A 14,009-nucleotide genomic window follows, 5' to 3' on the forward strand; every position below is an offset into this window, starting at 1 on the left:
CCGGATGAGAAATCTGCTGGTGTCTTGGTCTTGAACTTCCCAGCCTCAAGAACTGTGAGAAATAAATGTCTGTACTTTATAAATTACCCAGTTTTGAGTATTTTGTTAAAGCAGCACAAAATGGATGAAGACAGTAGATGGAAGCTTTTAAGGCTCTTCTTTTTATTCCCAATGACCTTCACATGAATATTTCTCCACCTACTGAGATGGGCCCTCTGGGCCCACAGTTTGGAGACTTCTTTTTTCACTTTTTTGACAATGTATTCTATTACTTCTTTTCTAATTTATTTGTCTCCATTGACAAAGAAAAAAATAAACAAGTAAAGACATGTATTGTATTCACATTACAGCAATAGGAAGAGCACCCTAGATCCCAAGATCAGAGAGTCTTGGCAGGGTGTTCTTGCCTTCTACTTATAGAGTGAGGAATAGACAAGCTATAGATGAGCTGATTTATAGCTGGCACTGTTTTTGCAATCAGCAGAAGACTCAGTCAGTCAGTCAAACTAGAAATATTTATCTCTGTGTCTAGGTAGTTGCAGAGAAACAAACTTCTCCTCCCTGTTACACATCTATTTGTTGGATGTTAGAGCTCCTCAAATGATCTCACTTTCTTATTTCCTATGCTGTCTTTCCACATTTGCTTTTTAGTTCAAATTTTGGAAAAAAAAACATTTGGAATCTTATTTTTAAATATTTTTTCATATAAGCAATCATAATTTTAATTTACTGATTTTTAAAAATTTTCTCCAGTTACACCTTTTTTTATCATATCTTGTACTTATTTCAAGATTTCAGCCTTATCTTTTATCTGTCTAAATATATTATAGTTTTATTTGAAATTTTCAATTCTATTTTTTCAGAGTTCCTTTCCCTTTCCTCTCTTTTTCTCTCTCCCACTTTCTCTCCCACCCTCACCTTTCTCCTCAAATTAAAGATATTCCTTCATTAAATGCTACTTCATATTTAAATATGAGTCAGTAAAAAGCAAATTAGAGATTCCCTGTGTGGGAGGATGGCAAGTGGGGAAGAGTTGGCCTTAACTTCTCTGCTTCACTTTAAAGAAATGAGATGACAAACAGGTTTTTTTGTTTTGTTTTGCTTTTTGCCTGTTTTTTACCCATTATCTGCCCCCAACCCAATTGGAGAACCTCCATATGTCATTATCTGTGTGTCATATCCCTGAATTCTCTCCTTTATTTTTTCCAGAGAGGAATCTTCCAGTCTCTAGCTTTGAAGATAACTGCCTTATTCCTTGCATTTAGGAGCAGGGAGAGAAAGGAAGCTGACAGCGCTACCATTACCATACAAAATGCAGACATTCACTTCATCTCCCTATATTTTTGGTCCCAGATCTGACCTCCATCCTTCCCTGTGCCTGGTGCACTCAAGTCCAGAACCTCTAAGGTTCAGTTCCTTAGCATATAAACCTCTGGTCTCCTGGGATTGGAGGAACGGAGGGAGAAGAGAATAGGATGAAATAATGTCTGACCACAGGAATATAGAAGACAGAGGGGATATGAAGAAAAACTACTCTACACACAGTAGTTTCATTTCCATCGCTCCTTCACTGACACCTTCCCAGGTGCCGTAAGCTGCAAGTCTTTCTGGGCTCCTAGGGAGGATCCGCTGATTTCTCCTTGAAATACCCTTCTCCAGGTTTAGAGGGTATAATGACCCCTGCCCTGCTATGCCAGTTATTACTCCTTCATCCACTTTCAAATTTCTAAAAGTTCATAGAAATCCCTCGTCTGCTCTTGTCTCCTCATTTTTCTCTTTGTAATGTTGCTTTTTTAGCTACTAAAAATTTCCTTTAATTTTATTTTAATAGAGTTTGGAGAGAGAGAAAAAAATAAATGAGTATAGTCATTCCATTCTGTTATAACCAAATTCAAATGTGACATTTATTATCTACTTATTTTTGCTTTTTCATTTTTAAAGACACATTTAGTAGTCATTGAGTGACTACCATAATAATAAAATTATAAGAACAACATTAATAACTTTCATTCTTAAAGTAATATAATATTTTAGAATTTTAAAAGCTCTTTGGCATTTAATCCTCCATGTGGAGTGGATGTTTTTATCCTTATATTACATGAGATAATTGAGGTTAATAGAGTTTAAATAATATGTGTATGGCTGCATAATTAGTTGATAAAGGGCCTAAAACTGGAAGTCAAAATTCCCGACCTTACTCTGGTACTATTTTTAAGACATTATAAAAGCATTTTGCTAAATACTTGCATGAAGTGTAAGCATAAAAAAGTACAAACAAGAAGACCTAAATTTTGCCCTCAAAAGGCTCTTAATGTAAGAAGAAAAGTATAGTAGCCCCCTTATCTGCAATTTCACTTACAGTGGTTTCAGTTACCCATGGTCAACCATGGTCCAAAAATAGCTGAGTACAGTACAATAAGATACTTTGATAGACAGAGTGGGAGAGACCATATTCACATAACTTTTATTGCAGTATATTGTTGTATTTGTTCTACCTTATTGTTAGCTATTTTTGTTAATTTCTTACTGTGCCTAATTTATAAATTTTACTTTATCATAGGTGTGTATATATGGGAAAAATGTATAAATAGGATTTAGTACTATTGATGGTTTCAGGCATTCCCCGGGGTTCTTGGAATACATCCCCTGGGGGAATAAGCAGGGACTACTATATATGATATTTTAACTTTAATATAAAAAATAATAAAATAAGGCCTTCAACATTAATAGGCTGTGCCTCTAAGATGCTTAGAGATCGCAAGAGAAGGCAGATTGGTCTAATTAGAAAGATCCAATAAAAAAAGTGAGTGAGCTTTGACCATGAAGAATGGGTACAATTTTGATAAGCAGATAGAAGAAAGGGCTTTCCTGGATGGGAGGAGAAAATACATAAGTAACTGGTGGGGGCAATTCCCATCATATTACCTGAACTAGTGATCTGGTTGCCTGTTGCAGGATGAGTGGACAAATGGGATTAGAAAGGGAATTTAGATAAATATCATGGAAATCGTGGATGTCTTGCAAACGAGTTTAGAACTATTTGATTTCAGAAAAAGGAAGTAAATGGAGTGACATAAAAATATCATTGCTTTTTCTGTTTTTCTAGCAATTATTTTTTCCTAAATTTCACACTTTCTAAATGCAAATTCAATCTTAATGAGAAAGAACTAGCAGTCTTGTCTCTGAAGTTGGTTTCTTGCACTTAGAGTTGTGAGAAATGTGAATAGACTGAGAAGTTAGGGGTGGAAGAGGCTTTAACTACTACTAAGTCCATCACCTTTGCTCACATGCACAGATTTCACAGATAAGGAAACTGAGGCTCAGGAAGATTATAAGCTATAATTGCTTTCATATTTATCACAATATGTAATTCTCATTTCTGCCCACATGACGACAATAATAACCTATTTTATAATACAATATAATCCTTACTTTCTAGCCATTAGGATTAGGTTTCTGAAAAATGTCGTGGAAGAATGGTTTGTATTTCAAGAATTAAGACTTCATGGAAAATAAAGACTTAGTAGCAAGGAGATCAGGAGTCAAACCAAGGAAAGGTTTAATTTTTATGTTTACTAAAATATAACAGTAAAAACAGAACACTCAATATAGATAGCACTAATGATATTTTATGCATGCTAAATTAGAATGGCCTCTGTGCAATTAATTTTCATTTACTAACTTTTGGAAGTTTCAGGGTTTCAACTCCCTTGCAGCCTCTAGGATAGCTTTGTACATTTGTTTTATGGGCATAATGAAGGGCAAGAGGCATTTGGTTTTGTGACTTTCCTTCACATAAATGGTAATGTCTTTCTGTTTTTATGATTACAATATTTCAAAATTTCAAAAACACACAGGAACTATGAATCTTTGAGATGGAAAAAGTTCTGGGTGATTGGTAAGTAGCTGGGCATACTTCAGACACCAAGATTGTATTCCGAGCTTGGCTACTGAGAAGTTCAGGCCAAAGTTTTCATACTCAGCCTTAGGGATCTCTCTCCCAGCACACAGAGGCTTCTACTTTTTTTTTCTTTTTTTTTAATCTTGCCCAAGGCTTTATTACAAAAAACAAACAAACAAACAAAAACACTTCAGTTCTACCTCTATGTTGACTCTTTTGATATTCCCAATCCTTATTTGACTCTCCTCTAACTACCCTTGAGAGTAGATTCACTAAATTTCCAAGTACTCAACTCAAACTTTTATAGTTGTTGTAAAGGTGTACAAAAGTAAATTCTTTACAGAAAATCTTCGTGGAAGGAAAGTTGCCATTGGAATGGATATTCCAATCATAACTCCCCATATCCTAGCAACTCAAATATTTCTGAGGCACTGGAATAAGAGCCCCAATGCATTATTTGATTGAAAAGCATCCACTCTGCCCCTTTCAGCAGATTGAGATCAAGCTTAGAAGACAAAAGCCTTGGAAATTATTTCCATAGGCGGGGAACTCATCCAGGTTGAAGACACATGCTTGGTGCAGAAAAGACACTTGAGGTCAGGGGAAAGTGGCCACACAACTAATCTCAGTAGGTTGATCTTTAGCCTAGTTTGCTTAGGAACCAAGCTGTACCACTGACCCAGGAAAAACAAAAAACGTGTCTCTAGAGTCTCTGTAAAAATAGCATATTGTAGGCAGTCAGTAAGTATGTGCTGCTCAGGAGATGATAGGACACTTTTTGTTGTTGTTGTTGTTTTTAGATGGAGTTTTCGCTCTTGTCGCCCAGGCTGGAGTGCAATGGATGGCACGGTCTCGGCTCACTGCAAACTCCACCTCCCAGGTTCAAGCAATTCTCCTGCCTCAGCCTCCCGAGTAGCTGAGATTACAGGTGCCTGCCACCACACCCAGCTAATTTTTGTATTTTTAGTAGAAACGGGATTTCACCACGTTGACCAGGCTGGTCTCAAACTCCATGACACCTTTTTTGACTGTTTATGGAGAAAGAAGCAGCAGCCATAAGTGATGTTACCTGCGGAAGCATTTCCTGAGAAAGATAAACCCTGGGAATTTTAAGGGGAAGAAAGTTAATAGGTAATTTAGGGACACATATCTACTTATTTACACCCTTCCCGCAACACATCCATTTTTGAATCAGAAAAAAATAATTTGAACACAATCATCAATGTTAAGAGTTTTGGAAGATGTTTCAAATCTGTGATCTCACTGAACCAAATCACAGGTGTTCTTAGTAAGACAGAGCCAATATTATGATTCCCTTTAGGTAGAAGGAGAAAATGGGGCTCAAAAAAGGAATGGAACACATTCAGATGCATATACATAATGTGAACACACATACGTGTGTGCACATGAGCACACTTGCACACAGTAAGTCCATTATTCTGCCATCTCAACAGTAAAATATGGCCATGGCATAAGACACTGGGTCACTGTCCAGGGCAAGCCACAGGCTGGTGTTCCATTTCCTGAGATGCCTTTGCATAATGTGAGACAGAGGGTCTAAACAAGGTACAAGCCAGGATTTTGAGAAATAAGCAAGAAGGCTTTTCCTTTACCACAGTTTACATTTTTAAAATTTTACTAGTAATTTTATTGAGTTATAATTTTCATAGAGTGAAAGGCACAGAACTTAAAAACATAGTCCCGCGATTTTTGACAAATTAATTTATACACATAACCTCCAGCCCTATCAAGACACAGGACATGTCTATCAAGCCAGAAAGTCTCCTTGTGACCCTTCCCAGTCAACACTCCCACCTCCAATGGCTTTCCTTTTAATGACTGGGTACTTCTAAACAGCTAAGATAACATTTTTTATTATTGTTCATAGCAGGTAAACAACTCCGGGAAATTCATCATCAGTTTCTAAAAGTAATCTGTAAACCACATCCAAATATTTTTTTCTTAGGTAAGTTACCAGAACCTACTTATTTTAAAGATATTAAACTCTTTCCCATAATCATTTTTCTACTCTGCTAAGTATAATGCCTTAATTGAAAATATATAGTGTGGTTTCATAGGAGAGACACTCATTGTACATGCTTATTAAATAAACATGCTATTTAACTATCTTATCCACCCTTAACATTGACTCTTACTTTGTAAATACATAATGCATTATATGTTGTATTTCTATACCACTGATGGCTTTGTTAAATTTTTTAAAGTTATTATTAATTTGATTTGGGGTTAACTCTTTATTGCTCAGATCCTACTTTCTCAATGGTGTTTTTAGAAAACTTCTAGCAGAAAAGGTGGATAAATGTATTCCTTGGTCAATAAATGACTACCACTTTGAGATAGACTTTCTTCATAGGAAAATCTCCTTAAGAAATAGAATCAGTGAATGCATTCTTACTGAAAATTGTTAAATTGTTTCTTAAGCATGACTCTTGAGCATTAGTTCAAATGAAAGAATAGATTGTGAAAAATATTTGATCAGGGGATCAACTAAATTCTGAAATATTCAATTTCTTTGTCTTTCTTTACCTTTAATTTCATTACAGATGTCTTACAAGTGTGTGATTAAAAAAATGAAAAAGTATGTCAGTAAGTAAAAATCCGTCACCTCAGCCAGAAGTGAAGAGTATGTATCACCAGCCAGAGGCTATGATCACCACCTCCAAAGAAAATGAGCCTCATTGAACTATAAGCCATTCCAGCAGTTATAGCTGTTTCACTCACTGTTATGCTCTGAGAATCTAGTTCAGTGCTTGGCACATACACGCGCTCAATATATGTTGAAGAAATAACAAAATAAGTGGGGACAAAAACTGGTCCTCATCTGTCCTTAGTCCATTCAAGTTGCTATAACAAAAATACCATAGACTGGGTAGCTTAAACAACAAGCATGTAGCAAACATTTATTTATCACAGTTCTAGAGGCTGAGAGGTCTAAAATCAAGGCACTAGAGATTCAGCTTCTGGTGAGGGCCAACTTCCTGGTTCATTGATGGCAGTCTTCTCTCTGTGTCCTCATCTGGCAAAAGAAATGAGGAAACTCTCTGGGGCCTCCTTTGTAAGGGCACCAATCCCATTTATGTGGTCTCCACTCTCATGACCTAAACACCACCCAAAGGTCTCAGCTTCCTATACTGTCACATTGGAGGTTAGGATTTTACCATGTAAATTTTGGGGGCATATAGCATCAGTCGATAACATCATGCAACATTATACCTCTGTTATCTAACATACCTGCCACGTAAAAGCTTCTCAGTATCTTACTGAATAGAATTAGCCACACTTAAATGGTAAGGGACTGAGAAGGCATGGTAAATGTATCTGAGGCCACATCTCAGAAAGAAAGATGTTTTAAAATCATTTTGTTCAAGGCAGTGACTTAGTACTTTGCAGTTCAGTGAAGAGTCAGTACGTACTATGACGTATGTTGGATTTGGAAGCTTACTCTGTCACCTATTAACCATGTGATCAGGGGCAAGTGTTTTAGCCTTTGGAGACTCATATAATGTAAGTCTGTGAAATGGGATTAAAATAACTCACTGAGATATGAAGATTAACTGGGAACTTTCATGGGAAAGTTTCTGCACAATGCTTGGCACAAAGCGGTTGGGACACTCTCTTCTTCCCTTCGTCTGAAGGAGTAGCTTTCCTTAAAATGTGGAATACTCATGAGATGATGAAAAAAAGAGTGAGGCTGAACTTAGCACCTTCCACCTTGATTTATTTTCTGTCAGTGACTTCTAGTTCTATTTTCTTACAGACAAATGTGAGTTATTACTCCTATTAGCACTGCTGAGCTGTTGCCACCATGCTAGAGCAGGCTGGACTCACTCTGAATGTGTTGTTAAAAGCTTTGCCAGCTGAGTGCATCCTAGGTTTCCTTCACAAACTATAGAGTTTCTGACTATGCGATCTCACAAGCACAGTATTAATCTCAAGCCCTAGCCTGAAGTTTTGGTCATGCCAATATGAGACTTGGCAGGACCATCACTGAAATAAAAGATTAAGTTGAAATAATATGCAGTTATCCAACAGAAGCCACTGACTAAAAGAAGAATCTATCTCTGATAAAGAACTGGCTATTTTATAATCAGCAAAGGGACCTTAACCGTGTTCATTCTGAAAATATTCTTCGGGTACTGATAAGTCAAAGGGAATACCTTTTTTAAAAAATTTATACTCCTGGATAAAGGAATTCATTACATTTATATACTATAAGTTCAAGAATGATTTACCACAATTTAGTAATGACTTTGTGGAAAGTACAGTAAAATGTGTGAGCAGTTTTAGTTATATATATATTATTTGTTGGACTCTAAAGTATTCCACAGGTGTTTTGATATATGCCTGTTTGGGGTTAGCAATGTACTTTTCTGGATGAACATCACATAATGATTACACGTTTATCTTCTCACCAAAACAGGCTCCTCTAGTCCTCTAGTGTATGTAAATATGACTGATCACCTTTTTCTCTTAAGCTAAATATAATAGTTCTGGTTTCTCTCATTTGCTTTCTAGCAGCCTCCCCATGTCAGCCTTGCACGTGGTCAGTCTTCTGTTTGGTAGGTTTTATAAATCCTGAAAGTTCTAGTTCAAAAACAGTTCTAATAAACCAAGCATAGATAATTTCATTCATTTCTTCTGAGGTTGCAGAATTTGCATCCATTTTTTCAGCAGCTGTCAAAATTGTTGCAAAAGCCTGTGAACAGTCCACAAGGTTGATTAGCCTGCTACACTCTAGGTGCAATTTGTATGCTATGCAGATGTCTGGGGCGATATTTGGAATGCACCCTTCTTGCTTTTCAGCGCTTCATTCTTTAGATAATAGTAAGGATTGTTGAGTGCAGTATGGAGGGCAATTCACAGAGCAGCACTTAAATGCCCACAAAGGGCATGGGCGGTGCCGAAGCACACCACCTCATGGAGGCTGTGTCTCAGGAGGCAGAAGGTATTCTCTCCCTAGACAGTCATGAAGTTCACAACCTCTCTTCTCTGAGTACTTCAAATTTGGTTTCCTTCTTACTTCTGCTTAACTCCTTCATTTCCAGTAAAGTCCTCTGAAGATGATAGACGTCTGTCTTCTGAAGCCCCTTTGGCTGTGAACCAGAAGCATCTTCTTCCTCTTTGGTTTCATCGAGGCTCTGAAACTGGGCCAGGAACTCCTGTATTCTCTTAGCTGTGCTGCCAAGGTGCTTTTCACAAGAAGATTTAAAAACCTTGAAACATTTCTCAAGTATGGTCATCAGTTCATCCTTTGCCAACATCTTCAGCAGCTGCAAGACTGACGCATACTCCTCTGAATTCTGTATGTTCTTTTCTAAACATGTGCGGTACAACTCTCTGATCTGTCGACCTAGTGGATACTTGGGAAGAGAAGAGGTGAACTTATGAACACATCTTAAAACTAGAAAGTAATTCATATGATAAACATGCAGGTTTTCTAGTAATAATTGTGTTTCCTCCTGCGAACATCTTTCACTGGTCAAGAGCGCAACTTGCTTTTCTGAAGCTTGCTTTTCCACGTATCGCCTGAAAGATGGAAGATGTCAGATGTTTTCACATTGATTATCTGATAAAAAATTTATTCTTCTTTTGGCTTCTGGAAGATTATAGCACATGACACTTAAGGGCTGGGAACAGAAATGCTCTAACAGAGAAAGTTGAAGCCTTTTATAAAGTTTTGAATTGAGAAATCATGATACAAAAAGATGTTGGTCAGAACCTGCAATACTTTTCCACTTATTTTAAAGGGAAACTGAGTTGTAAGAAGTAGCTTATTGAGTACCATAGTCAGATGCTCCTTGCAAGACAAAAACTGGAACAGTTCTATGCACAATAGAGATGATACTGCATGAGGAAACAATCGGTGGTTGATAATAGATGTGGTGATTCCAGAAATGAGTATTAGTGGAAATTCATGCAGATGTTGACTGCTGATAATTATGAAGTCTTGCAGTACTTTTGTGGCAAAGCTTTCCATATCCTTTAAGGTAGCCAAAACAGGAGGAGACGGCCATTGGCTAGAAGTAGTCCTCTTTTTGCTTGGCATTTTTGGGTCTGTCTTCTGTGTAACAGTCATGTACCAACTGGAAAGTGAATCCATTAAATAATGTGTATTTCTCTGGGTGACCTGAACGCTTGCCCCCTCTTTGGATTTTGGATCTACACAACAGTTCATTAATTGTGAGACCAACTTTTGCAAAAAAATGTTTCATATCTGGACAGTCTTTAGCTTGCGATGAGACTACATATGGTGTGACTTTATTCTGAAGGGCCTCTGTTAGACTTCTGAATGTTAAATCGTGATCTGTGACTTTCACACCAAGAACAAGAGCAGCAGTTGGAATTTCTCTGAGTTTTGTTTGACAGCCCAAGTCTCTTGAATTCTTCTGGAATCCAGAATGAGATTTTTGCAGAAATTCAATTAGATTGTCAAACAAGTTTTTATTTAATTCCTCTTGTAGTGGCTCATTTTCAGATTTCATTTGCTGCCGTATCAACTAAGTTCCAAATTGAAGCTTACTGTCCTCAGGCTCATTTTTCCCTTTGTTAAAATAGTCCTCCATTGGCACAGAGATCTTTCTCTTTTTGGAGTCTGGCTTAAAAGCAAAGCAGCCCTTAGACACTGAGGAGGTGGCCATGGTCTTACTGGCTCTGTGGATGCCAGATGAACAAGGAATACCTTTTGACTGTGATCCTGAGTGGAGAGTGGAAGAGTACAGGTTAAAGAGAGTACTGCAATTTCAGAACACTAGTGGATTCTATTGTCCTTTTGCAATTAGACTCATTTCAGGGTCATATCAGGTATTTTCCTGATGGTACCTGACAGGAAACTTTAAGTACATATATGAGGGCACTAGCATTTTGAGCTGCATGGCCTGGTCTTCCTGACCTCTTTTAGCCCAGAATCTTTAGTAAAGATACTTGCCTCTTCCATCACATCCTTCCATGTAGCCCACTTCCCAGTTACACCGGTGCACACCTGATGGCTTAGAAACCAAGTCCATCTAATACATATGCCCTCAGCTCATATACACCCTTTTTCTTTGGTATTCCTACCTTTGCATGTACTAGTTTATAATTTAGAATATTCTCACCGTCTTTTTTTCCTGGGGATATCTCTCACTTCCTTTGAGACTCTTGGCTCTTCCTCTGACCTCCCATAAGACACTCAGCTTATAGCTTTATAATAGATTCAGCTTGTTCTGTCTTCCGTGTAGAGTTTTTACATGGCTGAATGTACACAATGGATAAAGAAATGAATCATAATAGATATTCAACAAATATTTGTGAAATACATTAGATTTTTTTTTTAAGTTATGTACCAATCTGGGGCATAAATTAGCATAATTTGTGGGTGCTGGGAGGGGGAAAGGATAGTAAAGATACAGCTAAGGTAAGAAGATTGACTACATACCTCTCTCTAACTTCATGGGGTGGAGACTTTCTTCTTTCAAGTTTTTTTGAGACGGAGTCTCGCTGTGTTGCCCAGGTTTGAGTCAGTGGTGCAATCTCAGCTCACTGCAACCTCTGCCTCCTGGGTTCATGCAATTCTGCCTCAGCCTCCCGAGTATCTGGGATTACAGGTGCCCATCACCACGCCTGGCTAATTTTTGTATTTTTAGTAGAGACGGGGTTTCACCATATTGGTCAGGCTGGTCTTAAACTCCTGACCTAAGGTGATCTGACAGCTTTGGCCTCCCAAAGTGCTGGGATTGCAGATGTGAGCCACCGCACCTGGCCCTGAAGTTTTAACATGTAATAAAAATCAAGATCAACACTGACCTTGTACTAAATATCGTCTATCAACCTCTTGTGAAATAGCAGTCACATTGCCAGTTAGTTTATCTCATTCTAAGCCCCTACTTAAATTGTAAATAGTAATTCATATGCATTTGCCTAGTGTTTTATAATTTCCTAAATGCATGTATATCTATGATCATGGAAGTTTATATAATGTTAACTGCACAGACTTCAATATTTGCTTGAATTCTAATCCTGGCTGTATCATGTATTGACTTAAAACTTGGGCAAGTCTATTAACTTCCCTGAAACTCTGTTTCCTTGATCACAAAATGCAAATAGAACATTTCTTATAGGGCTGTTGTGTTTGTGAGTGGATCTCTAATACACACTACATATGTTGCATTTATTTTTGATTCACAGGAAACACTCAAAAATGTTAACAATAATGTGGGTAATGATCTTTTTTGAATTTTACATACAAGTCTGTGAAACAAGAAGAGATTTTATTATCCTCCACTTAGTGGATAGAAAAATTGAGACTGTTGTCATTAAACTTCTAATGCTTAAGTAGCTTTCCCAAGGACCTAATTACAACGTGAAGGTAGAAATTGTATCCCAGGTTTTCAGATTCAGAATTCAGCATTTTTCCACTGTAATAGATTCCCTACAACCTAAAATAATGTCACATTGTTCTTTCTTTGGTTTACTGCTCTTTGTAGACTTGGCTTAAATTTGTGAAAGGCAAGTGTGAGGGAAAAGAGGGATTTGTGTTTAAATGACATGCAGGTATGAAAAAAATGAATTTAACCATTCATCCCTACTGAGCAAGTTTGAAGAAAAGCAATTTTCCTATTCTCTGCAAACCATTCCCAGTTACCATGAACAGTCGGTGAAAAAAAAAAATATTGGTTCCATTAGTTTATTAAGCATCTTTTGAAAGGATATCAAAAGAACTTCATTTATAAAATCTTGTAAAGGTATGAAAACATTACCAACTACAAAGATAAATGGTTGAAATGAAATGGGAGCTGATCTTTTTTGACAAGATTCCTAGTTTGATAACCCTGGCTGTTTTTCCCTTAAATGTACCTTCTGAGGATTTGGCATTAATCAAACCACATTTTAAATATACTGTTACAGTAAGTAATGCACATTTGTCCTCAGAGATAATGCTGAGTCTTTTTTACTCTTTATCAAAGCACATTTTAATTGACTGGGAAATTAAGAAATACATTCCCTGCATATAATATGAAAAAATATGTTCGCAAAAATAAATATTATAAAAAGAGGTTTATACCAAAAGCATATACCTAGATCTAGTTGCAGAGCTGTACAACTTGGCTCTGTTTGAGACTACGTCTAGTTTAATGTAACTTGGATCAATTTTAGCAACTAGAAAGCACTGTAGAGAAGACATCAGGATTTTATACACACATACATACACACACACATTGTGTATATACAGCTATATATGCATATATATTTGAAGAGAAGCAATTTTCAAATATATGTTTTTCAATAATGTTTACCCTCTTGACCAGGAACATTAGATTGCATCTATATATTAAAACGTGACATGGAACTAGCTCCTGTCTGTAAACCGTCCTCAATCTGTTAAGCCCTACTGATGTCAGAGAGGTGATGGAGAAAAGAGAAGTCATCCCTCATTCCAAGACTTTTACTGAAAAGACTCCACATCCAGGGCATGGTACTATATATCATAATTTTATTTTTAAAAAAAGAGAAATGGCAAAAATAAAACTCTGCTCTTCTTTTAAAGATCGGAAATTCTAATCAGTTGCATTGAAACTTAAATAATAAATAAAAAATAATAGCATCAATGATTTATATTTGTATCATGCTTTACCATTTCCAAAGAGTATTTATAGCCACTGTTTCAAGTGATCCTCACACCAACACTGTTAAGCAGGATTTAAGTCAACACTACTCTGCTAAGATATGACTAATGAAGTAGATACTATTATTAGTTCCATTTTACAGACAACATTTTTTAAAATGAGTTTCTGAGAGGTCAGATGATGTGGCCAAAGTTATGCTAATAAGTTATGCTAATAAGTGGACAGCTTAAACGTCAATCCATTCAACTTGAATCAGAGCATGGTATTGACTTCATTTGACAGTGAGATTGTTAAATCCCACTGCGCTTGTTGGCAGGGAAAGCCTAGAAGTCAGCAAAAGTCATTTCTCTTGTGAGTCAAAATGGCATAGCCAGATTTTGACACTTTTCAAATTAAATGCTTTTCTGTGTTACCATTGCTTGTTGTTCATTTCTTTACCACACAGCCCCCAGTATAGAATAGCATACAGTACACTTAGTTAACTA

The 14,009-nt window shown here is 36.9% G+C and overlaps 1 pseudogene; it reads right to left on the minus strand.

The window, feature by feature from the left end:
* Positions 1–8,433: 8,433 nt before the first annotated feature.
* Positions 8,434–10,560, minus strand: LOC100580756 (annotated as a pseudogene).
* Between the last annotated feature and the right edge of the window lie 3,449 nt (positions 10,561–14,009).

Source organism: Nomascus leucogenys, chromosome 15, assembly GCF_006542625.1.
Source record: "Nomascus leucogenys isolate Asia chromosome 15, Asia_NLE_v1, whole genome shotgun sequence".
In the NCBI taxonomy this organism is placed as follows: Eukaryota; Metazoa; Chordata; class Mammalia; order Primates; family Hylobatidae; genus Nomascus; species Nomascus leucogenys.